Raw genomic sequence first — 10138 nt, 5'->3', positions numbered from 1 at the left:
TGTCTGGCGAGGGTATGTGCCCTATAGAAAAAAAAAAATCCCCTCAAAAAAAAAAAAAAAAAGATGTACTTTCCTGAAGGGTCGGAAAGCATGCACCATGATCACTTCTGCCCTCCTCGCCTCTCCAACATTCTGGAGGAGGGTATATTGCAAGGAGAACAATGGAGGATGGGATGCCAGACCCAGAAACATTACTGTCTTCTGGATCAGGAATAAAAAACAAAGTTAGAACTAACATGATTTATTTTCTCAAATCCCCTGAATATTTATCTTTACTATATAAATAGCTACCCTGTGGTGTCACCTCCCTCCTTTCTGGAAGTCACTTAATGAAGACTTGCCCATACACCTCACTGGCAATTTGTTTTCTAGTGACAAGGTGACAGTTTTGGTTCATTTAACAAACAACCGATTTCCAACCATTGCGAAACCATCTGGGAATGTGATTCTCCTGAGATAAGAATGTTGTTATCTAACTGGTCACTTTTATAGGAAACGCGTTTCTTCTTTCTACACGATGCCCGCGTCTGTGCTGTGGCACAGGGATTCGGTGACCTCTTTGATGTCGCTTTGGACCACTGTGGCATTAGTGTGAATTAAGGAAAGGCTCCCATCGAGCATTCCAAATAGCCACTGACCTCATTAACCTTTAACCTATCACACAGAGAAACACTCAAACACATGTAAAAGCAGCTACACCGTCTTGCTAATTAAAGCCTCCACGTCAGGAAGCACTATTCTTTATGTTGATTTGTTCATATATGATACTTCTTAAATGTAATTCCAAGACTATTTTGGGCTCATTATTTACATTCCAGTTGCACATGGAAATTTTTACCATTTTAAATGCATTAATAAGAGATGGATAGCAATTTATGCCTAGTGATTTGAGAGTGTGGTTTCTCCTTTCTTTATTCAGTTACTTTTTCATACATTCAGTTTATTTTTAATAATTAAATGCTTACCATTTATGCTGAACTGAGCCCGAGGAGGGTGAGATGAACACGGAGACAAAGAATTTATGTAAGATAATTCAAAATGTTGGCGGGAGAGCTCTGCATTTGGAGTCATGCCTGCATCACGTGGACTATCCCTGCGCTTCATTGTAAGCCTCGGAGCGAACGCATCTTCCTGAGCCTCAGAGATAGAGGAAGAGGTAGAAATTAAATAAAAGCTGAGAAGAGAAATGGCAACCATGAACTTTGTTTGCTTCACAATTTTGCCTTGGGACTCCGCTGAGCCCACATAGAGTGTGACAAGTTCTCTTAGAAATTAGCCTTAAATCTTCATCGTCTCTATTGATCTGACCCCGTTTCTCCCTGATTTTCCCTTCCTCACCTGAGAGGTGTATTTTGGCTCCCAACTTACTCCCAACCCAGTTGCCACTATAATCAAAAGGAGGTAAGGTAGGGGCAGCAGCGGGTGTGGTGGTTAAGGTGCTAGATCCCATATGGCCGATGCCATGGTTCAAGTCTCTGACCTGATGCTTTGCAAAATACAGGGAGCACCTGTGCGTGCATGCCCAAAATCCCAAGAGAAGAAGTGATTGTGGCATAGCCATCCCCATTGGAGTATGATTTCTCTCTCTCCCTCCCTCTGTCTGTCTGTTTCTGGTGAGTGCACATGCCCTATAGAATAAGCTTAAGGAAAAAAAGGTTTCCCACAATTTTTTTTTTTTTTTTTTGGGAGTGGTTTTTGCTATACGGCGCCTGGTTTACCATGCGTTCACCAGACAGACAGAGAGACAGAGAGATAGAAAGCGAGAAATCACCCCCCAGGGGGGATGGCCACGCTGCAATCCCTTCTCCTCCATTCTCCTCTTGGGGTCTTGGGCACGCAAACACATGCGCCTGGCGTGAGTTTTAAGCCACTGGGTCTGGAACTCAAACCGCAGTAGACTACGTGGGAGTCCAGTGACATAGCCATTACGCTAACTGCTGGTCTTTCCCACAATTCTTATTCTCTCTCTCTTTCTCTCACACCCCCCCCCACACACACACACATACTGGAGCCACCGGTTATGATACTCATCATTAACTACTGACCTTCAGGTTGGACTGTCATGTGTCAAGTCCTTCAGATCATACTTGCCTTCTTTTTTAAATTTTTATTATTTATGATTTACATTCAATCATTGTACATCTCTATAGAACCCAATATGTTCTTCAAGGTGTTCATGTAATACATGAGAATCACCATAAACCTCACTTTGAGCAGAGAACTTTACTTACTTTCTAACAAATCAGCTCTCATTCTGATAACCAAGGAATTTTGATAACAATTCAAATTATTCCTAAATATCCCCACATTGATCAGGAGAACACACACACCAAATATACATATGCAAATTAATCACTAAGAACCTGCTTGTGGACAAATGCAAATTAAATTCCAGCTGAATCAAATTAAGCAACAAACATCTTCAGAAGTGAACATCGATGAAAAAAATTTTACTTTGGCTTTCTATATTTGTTGCCTTAAAAATATGTTTGAATATTTTACTTTATAAATTTTTGTTCAAATATGGTGCATATTTATACACCAAGAATGACTAGACTAAGATGGAATCAAAGAGCAACCTCATTTACAATAGCCACAAAAATTTACCTACCAATATATAAATCTAGCTAAAGAGGTAAAGGATCGATATATTTTCTATATTCATCCATTTCATAGTGAATGACAGAGTATCATTATGCTTTAAATCTGAGTAGTACCATATTGTATATATGCACCACATTTTTTAACTCAGTCATCATTTGAAAAAATAAATTGAAAATGATACCAAAAAGAAAAAAGAAAAAGAAAATAAAGAGAAGGCATTTTAGTTCTTGGATTAGAATAATCAGTATCATTAAAATATTAATTCTACCCAAATTATTTTACAAATTTAATGATGCTGATCAAATTACTAGTGACATTCTTCACAGAAATAGAAAAGACAACCATAAAACTTGTCTGGAATTATAAAAGATCTTGTACTGCCCAAGAAATATTGTGCAAAAATAATAAAGTAGGAGGCATCTCACTATGAAACCCCAAAATATATTAAAAAAAGCTGTGAAAATCAATCAGTATGGGACTGGCACAAAAACAGATACAGAGACCAATGGAACAAAATAGAAACTCCAGAAATAATCCCCAAAACATACAGCCAACTAATTTTTGACAAAGAGCACAAACCAATCTAGTGGAGAAAAGAAAGTCTTTCCAGCAAATTATGAGCAAGGACTGAATATCCACCTGCAGAAAAATGAAACTGGGGGCCAGCAGGTGGCATGGCGGTTAAGGGCACTGGACTCTCACATGGCCGACCGTGGTTCAAAACCCAAACCTGGGAGCTTGCTTTCTCACTTTCCCTATCTCTATGTCTCTCTCTGGTCAATTTAAAAAATAATAATAAAATGAAATGAAATAAAGCATTCTTTTAGGAAAAAAAAAAAGAAAAATGAAACTGGAACTCTATCTCTTACCAATAACAAAAATTCAACTCAAAATGGATCAAAGATCTAAATGAACAGTCTAGAACTATAACACTACTTCTGGAAACACATGGAGAACATTGAAGACAGTGGAGTAGGCAAATATTTTTTTAAATAAGACCCCTTAAAGCACAAGCAACATTCAAAAAATAGGCAAGGGGGATTATATCAAGCTGAAAATCTTCTGTGAAGTAAAGGAAACAATAAATAGAATAAAGCGACAACCCACAGAATTGGAGAAAATATTTGCCAACTATGCCTCAGTTAAGGGGATGAAAACCAGACTATGTAGAGAACTCAAGCTGTTCACTCACAGAAAAATTAATAATCCAAGAAAAAAATAGTCAAACAATCCAAGTAAGAAAATGCCAAGAGCTCAACAGAAAACTCTTGAATAAAAATAGACAAAAATAAAAGAAAAAATTGTAAACATCTCTTATCCTAAGGATAATGCAAATCAAAACTACAGTGAGGTTTTACTCAGCCCCAGTTAGGATGGCTGTAATCTAAAACAAAGAGTGACATGTGATGTTGAGGCTGTGGTAAAAAGGGAACCTTTCGGTATTGTTAGTGGGAATTTAAATTAGTACAACCACTGCGGAAAATGCAATGAAAGGGCCTCAAAAATTTACAAATAGAACTCAGTCTATAACCCAGTAATTCCACTCATTGGTATTTATCTAAAGGGCAGGAAAACAGTCAGAAAGACCCTTGTACATCCATGTTTATTGCAGCATCATTCACAATAGCTAGGACATGGAATCAATCCAAGTATCCAACAATTGATGACTGAACTGAGAAAATGTGGCACATATATATATACTATGGTAGACTACTCAGTTTTAAAGAACAGTGATACTCTGGCATTCAGTGTGAAGTGGATGAATATAGAAAAGTTCATGCTAAGTGAAATAAACCAGACTACAAAAGACACTCTCTAATCCTACACAGTATATACAAACATGCACTCCATGGTAGAAATGGAAAGATTCAAAGACATAATAGTAGAAAGAACAAATATAGACATCAGAGATTACATGGGAAACGGGTGGGTAGTGAGAAGAGGGTAAGAGGGACTCAGGAAGAAACCACTTTGTACAAAAATGCAAGGTTCTTTATTGAAAACTATATATAAGCTAATATTTTGACCTGGTGTCATGCACAGCAAGCATGCTTTGAAAAACCATATTGTATAACAATTAAATGTAAATAATAGTTTTTAAAAATATTAACAAATAAATAGAAAAAGAAAGATCTTTACAAGATTATTTATCCAAAGAATATAAAAGCAGATGTTGTAAACTAAAAACTTCAATTATTTCTTTTAATTTTCTTGTCTTTTAAAAATATTTATTGTGCAAGGGACCAGCAGTTAGCGTAATGGCTATGCCGCTGAATTCCCATGTAGCCAACTGCGGTTCAAGTCCCAGACCCGGTGGCTTAAACTTACACCGGATGCGTGTGCTTGTGTGCCGGGTGTGTGTGCGTGTGTGCCGGGTGTGTGTGCGTGCATGCCCAAGATCCGAGAGGAGAATGAAGGAGAAGGGGTTGCGGCGTGGCCATTCCCCCTGGGGGTGAGCTCTCACTTCCTATCTCCTTTCTCTCTCTGTCTTTCTGGCAAGCACAAGCGTCCTATAGCAAAAACCTCTCGGAAAAAAAAAAAAAAATATATATATATTGTGCAAAATTATAGCACATCCTTTTTGGCCGAAGTATGAGCTGTTACGTTATACATTATTGTACTTACGTTCTGCTAGGCATTCCAGTTGTAAATGTATCGAATGTCTCTGGTATTACTGCCAGTGTCTGATCTTTACTACATTTAGAAATCTATGAATAGCATGTCCTTGTACTAAAGTTTCGTTGCTCGGAAAATTTTTTTTACTGATACTAATATAGCAATATTAATCAAGAGATCCTTATTTGCAAAAAAAAAATCTAACATTACAATTTTCCAGATGAGAAACATGGGCACAAACAATGCAAAGTGATAACTTGTCCAAAGCCACAAAGGTGGTTAAGTGGTAGAGTACAGAGCTGAGATTCCCAGCTCTCCTGGGAGAAAGCTAGCTGCAGTGAGGATCCACAGCAGTACTAAGGGGTCACTGAAGCCAATGCATACAAATGAATAAAATGCGTGTTTATTAAAAGGAAGAATACAAAGTAAAATACTACTGAAACACCAATTCTCCTGTAAGACCGACATCCATGAGTAGTGTTGATCATACGCAGTGTGGGGAAGTTGGGGGAGGGGGAGTGGATAACCTCATCAGCCAGAGGCAGTTATGTAATTGATGTAAATCTCTTTGGAAGGAAACAATGATAAAAATTCAAAATTGCTCATATACTTTTAAAGAGAGAGACTTCACTTCAAAGAATGAGTCTTAGGGGCATCCTTACATGTGCCCAAATTATACACAGGACTATTCTTTGCAGCATTGTTTGAAAAAGGAAAATGCTCAGGACCAGCAGTATATATATATTTGCCCTATAGCAAAAACCTCTGAAAAAAAGAAAAAGAAAAAGAAAGAAAGAAAGCAGAGGCATTTAGCTAGCTTGGAAGCCATGCGTTCAATATGCAAATCTTGTAAGGATGAGCCCGGGGCCTGAAATAACCTCTTAGGGGAGAGCCTGTTGCTGAATGACTGAAGAATAAACTTCTAAGGAGCAAAGCCCTGAGATTTGGGGATTTCCTTATTGCAGCAGCTAGCATTACCCAATTAAAACAGTATACCCACTTAGGAGGTACCCAATACAGAAAGGGTGAAAGAAAAGTGCAGAGAGCCACAAATAGGAAATATACACAGAGAATTGCTCTACATTCACGAATGGCACATGGCTAGGTTAACAATGGGTAAAACAGGACCGCTTTCTGCTTCTGACTTCATCGTGCCCTTTCCCTTACAGGAAGATCCTATATATTTCGGGTAACTTCAAGTTCATGAGAAAAGTCTTTTTAAAATAATACGGACTTGTTTTCACATACAAACATCGTCTATAGATTGTCCAAACCACATCTAAGGTAACACTTCTCCCATGTTCCCTGCTCAAGTGGGATAATGGCTTGCCAACATGCCACGGGAACTAGCGGGAGGCTGTGTCCCTCTGTTCTCTGCTCTATTGTACTTCCTCTTCTCCACCCCCTGCTGACTCTGCTGCTTCAAGTTCTCAACCACTGTCAGAGGTAGGACTGGAGGAAATGAGAATAAGGTCTGTAATGTGGCTGATAAAGTCCACCCACAACAGGTGTCAGTGTAGCAGGCGGCCAAGAGCTAACAATGTGGGGTGGTTTTCTTGCTCTTCCACGAAAACCTGTGCACTGCCTAATTCCTGGCCCCAGCCTGCCTCCTGCACTTGAACTCCTGGGAAACTTTTTCTCATGAGGCCCCTACTGAGATACTCCCAAGCATCGCATTGCTAGAGTCTTCTCATCACCATCCTCAGCTAATTGGGGGGGAGGAGAGTATTGAGATATTTCAAGTCAAACCTCCTTCTAGGTGTCAATTGGCTTCTGACAAACCACACATTTTCCCGCGCTGTGCGGTGGTGAGGCTTCTTCCACTGCTGCTCCCTCTCTTTACCCTGCCTTCAGGATGCTTCCAGCAGGAAACAGGCTTCTGTATCCCTGTCTGTGTGTGCTCCCTGTCTCCAGCGGATGGATGGTGATTTTCCTTAGGAACTTTCTCAGCAAACCTAGGCCTGGCCTTACGGCAGAACCAGTCTCATCTGGGAAACACCCACACAGAGCGAGTTGCTAACCTTCCGTTCTTGCAGATCCCTCCCGATAAGTCTGAGTGTTTTCCAGAGATAACGCACTGCTTGATCTGATTAGAGAGTACAACAGAGAAAAGACACACACCCCTCCACTAGACCCCACCCTCCCCGCCCTCTGTCATCCGGATTTTCTTTAATCTCCTGTCAAAATCTAGTTTGTTTTCATATATCCTGAAGGTGGGAAGTTGCAATTGATAGTTAGTACACTAGTTCTCTTAAGTTTAATTATCCAGAATAGATATGTCTAAGGAAACTAAATATTTCAACTTTATTTTCAGTTTGGAGTCTTCACTAAAAACTCAAAAAAATAGAGGAAAAAGAATTCAACATTTCTGTGGGCATGTACACATGTGTGCAGAAAAGTTCTTACAAAATAAAACTCTTGGAGAAGGGTAGTGAATGATGCTCGCTTTTCTCATAAACACTTTTCACTTTTCATTTTTCATTTTTATTATTTTTTTAGAGAGATTTTTGCTATAGGGCACATGGACTCACCAGAGAGACAGAGAGAGATGGAAAACAAGAAATCACCCTTTGCAGGGGACAGAGAGAGATAATCACCCCCCAGAGACAGAAAATGAGAAATCACCCTTCATGGGGGACAGAGAGAGACAATCACCCCCACGAGACACACAGAGAGAGAAAAAGAAGGAAAGTGAGAAAGCAAACCTCCAGGTCCAGGTCTCAAACCATGGTCAACCATGTGGGAGTCCAGCGTCTTAACTATCAAACCATCTGCTCGCCCCCCCCCTCACTTATTTCTTTAATGCTATGCATTTATCAATTTTTTTAAAAAGGTTTTTAAATTTTTGTTTGTAGTTTTTTGCCTTAGGGTAAGTGTGCTTACCAGAGAAAGGCAAAGACAAAGACAGTGAGAGGGAAAGCGATAGGGGAATGGCCACGCTGCAATCTGTTCTCCATTCTTCTCCCAGGATCTTGCACACACACACACACACACACACACACGTGCCTCGCATGATTTTCATGCCCCTGGGTCTGGGACTCAAACCGCAATAGGCCATGCAGAAATCCACTGACGTAACCACTACACCATCTTCTGGCCCCCCAAAGTCAGTATTTTAATAAAGGAATTAAAATGTTACTGAAACCAGAAATTTTCTTGGCCACTTACATTCAAAAGAAGTAAGCATTTGGAGAAATCACTGCTATATCAAGGCTTTACTCAATGGCAGATTTTCCCAGCCTGGTATGAAACAGCTTCTGACTGCACAGTACCAGAGCTGTCCTACGAAATTGTAGAAAGTATTGGAAGAGGCCCTTGAGATTTGTTCTCAAGAAAACCTGACAACTGCATTCTCCACCCTGCCAAAGCAGGGCATGTAGTTCTAAAAGTAATTGTTGATTGTTTTTGTTCCATCCCACTAACCGTGCCAGGCCGCAGAACAGCAGAGTCAGTGCCACTAACAATTGTCAGGAAAGGAACTGTGACTCCCTTACGTGGCGCCAACGAAGAGCTCACACCACACCTTACGCTGTTGTAATTTTGAAGGCCCATGTGACTGGCGTTTTCAGCTCAAAAATACCCTGCATTTTGCACTGAAATTTGGAGGATATATAAAAAAAAAAGACTTTTTTTATCAACTCTACTGGAAACCTTGATTCTTTTATATTCCTGTTATTGTAATTTATCCTCGAATCAAATGATCTAATTCAAACCGTACAATTCAGTAACAGTAGGCAGAAACAAATTGCGTGTGTAAGATATAATTAAATGTATATATTGATCATCGTGAAAGAGCTCCATGGTAAAACTTTTACCTCTCAACATAGGGAATATAATTAATGGCCAGGAGGCCTTAGGTAGCAATGAAAATAATTACTAAGTGACCATGATTCGAATACCAGATCTATTCACTTGAAAAGTATGCCAGGCATGTGTGTGTACCCAAAATTTTGAGAGGAGAACAGAGGAGAAGGGATTGCAGTGTAGTCATCCACCCTGGGGCAGGGGGCATGATTTCTCTTCCCCTCTCTCTGTCTTTCTCCTCTGCCGTGCCCTATGGCAAAAACTTAAAATGATAACAGTAATAATCTAAGTTATTATTATTAAGATATAGGAAAAATGCTTAAAAACTACATAAATACAGAATCAAAAAATGAATCCATTGCTCTAATACAAGTGGCCTACGAAGCTGAAAAAATGAGAAGCAAATTGTGAATACATACTGAAGAAAGCAGAAAAACACGTTTCTGGGTAACTATACATACCTGAATTTCCAGCAAACAATGAGGCAGGAAGCAGACCCACGTTGTCGGGAGCTGACCACCATGTCTTAGAGAGAGAATCCATTCCAGTCACCATCCCGGGGCCCCCAGAGAGAGGGCAGGCCTAGTTGAGCTGACAAATGCGAGTGTGTAAGGTATCCCACGGGGTGTGTATGGCTGGCCAGCTAGCCAGGTGTGTTTTGTTTGGAACAGGCAGTATTTGTTCAGTTGTCATTTGGCTGCTTTACCTAACATTAAACAACAGAAATTCCCATAAAAGTCGACTTGACCGTGAGAAAAGAGCGGGAAGGTCTTTGAACACCGACCCCACAACTCTGCTGCAATGACCTGGGGCCCCTGTGCCTCTCCGACGTGGAAACAGAACAGGTGTTGCTCACGTATGTAACGCAGCCAGCCTCTGTCAGCACCTACGCTAGAACACGTAACGGTTTGATGCAGCACTTTATACAACGTCACTGTAATATTGAATTTAGGAACTTGTCTTGCGACCAACATTCGATTCTGCTTTTCTACAAGTCTGACAATTTTAGATTCTACCTATGTGTAAGATGATGTATTTGTCTTTCCATGCCTGACTTATTTAACTTAGCACAATATCCCACAGGTTAGTCTATCTTACTGAACATGATAGTGGT

The 10138-nt window shown here is 40.0% G+C and overlaps 1 long non-coding RNA gene across 2 annotated transcripts in view; it reads right to left on the bottom strand.

The window, feature by feature from the left end:
• The window catches only part of LOC114008653 (uncharacterized), a 23107-nt gene extending 13498 nt beyond the window's left edge, over positions 1-9609 (bottom strand). For both annotated transcript variants that reach the window (XR_003550170.1, XR_003550169.1), the window contains exons 1-2: positions 9486-9609; positions 966-1137 (exon numbers count right to left, since the gene is read on the bottom strand). This is a non-coding gene — a long non-coding RNA (uncharacterized LOC114008653). The remainder of the gene's footprint in view (positions 1-965; positions 1138-9485) is intronic.
• Positions 9610-10138: the final 529 nt, after the last annotated feature.

Source organism: Tupaia chinensis, unplaced genomic scaffold, assembly GCF_000334495.1.
Source record: "Tupaia chinensis unplaced genomic scaffold, TupChi_1.0 Scaffold000364_1, whole genome shotgun sequence".
In the NCBI taxonomy this organism is placed as follows: domain Eukaryota; kingdom Metazoa; phylum Chordata; class Mammalia; order Scandentia; family Tupaiidae; genus Tupaia; species Tupaia belangeri.
Note: the sequence above shows the minus strand (reverse complement) of the source record. Positions and strands in the feature narration are given on the sequence as shown.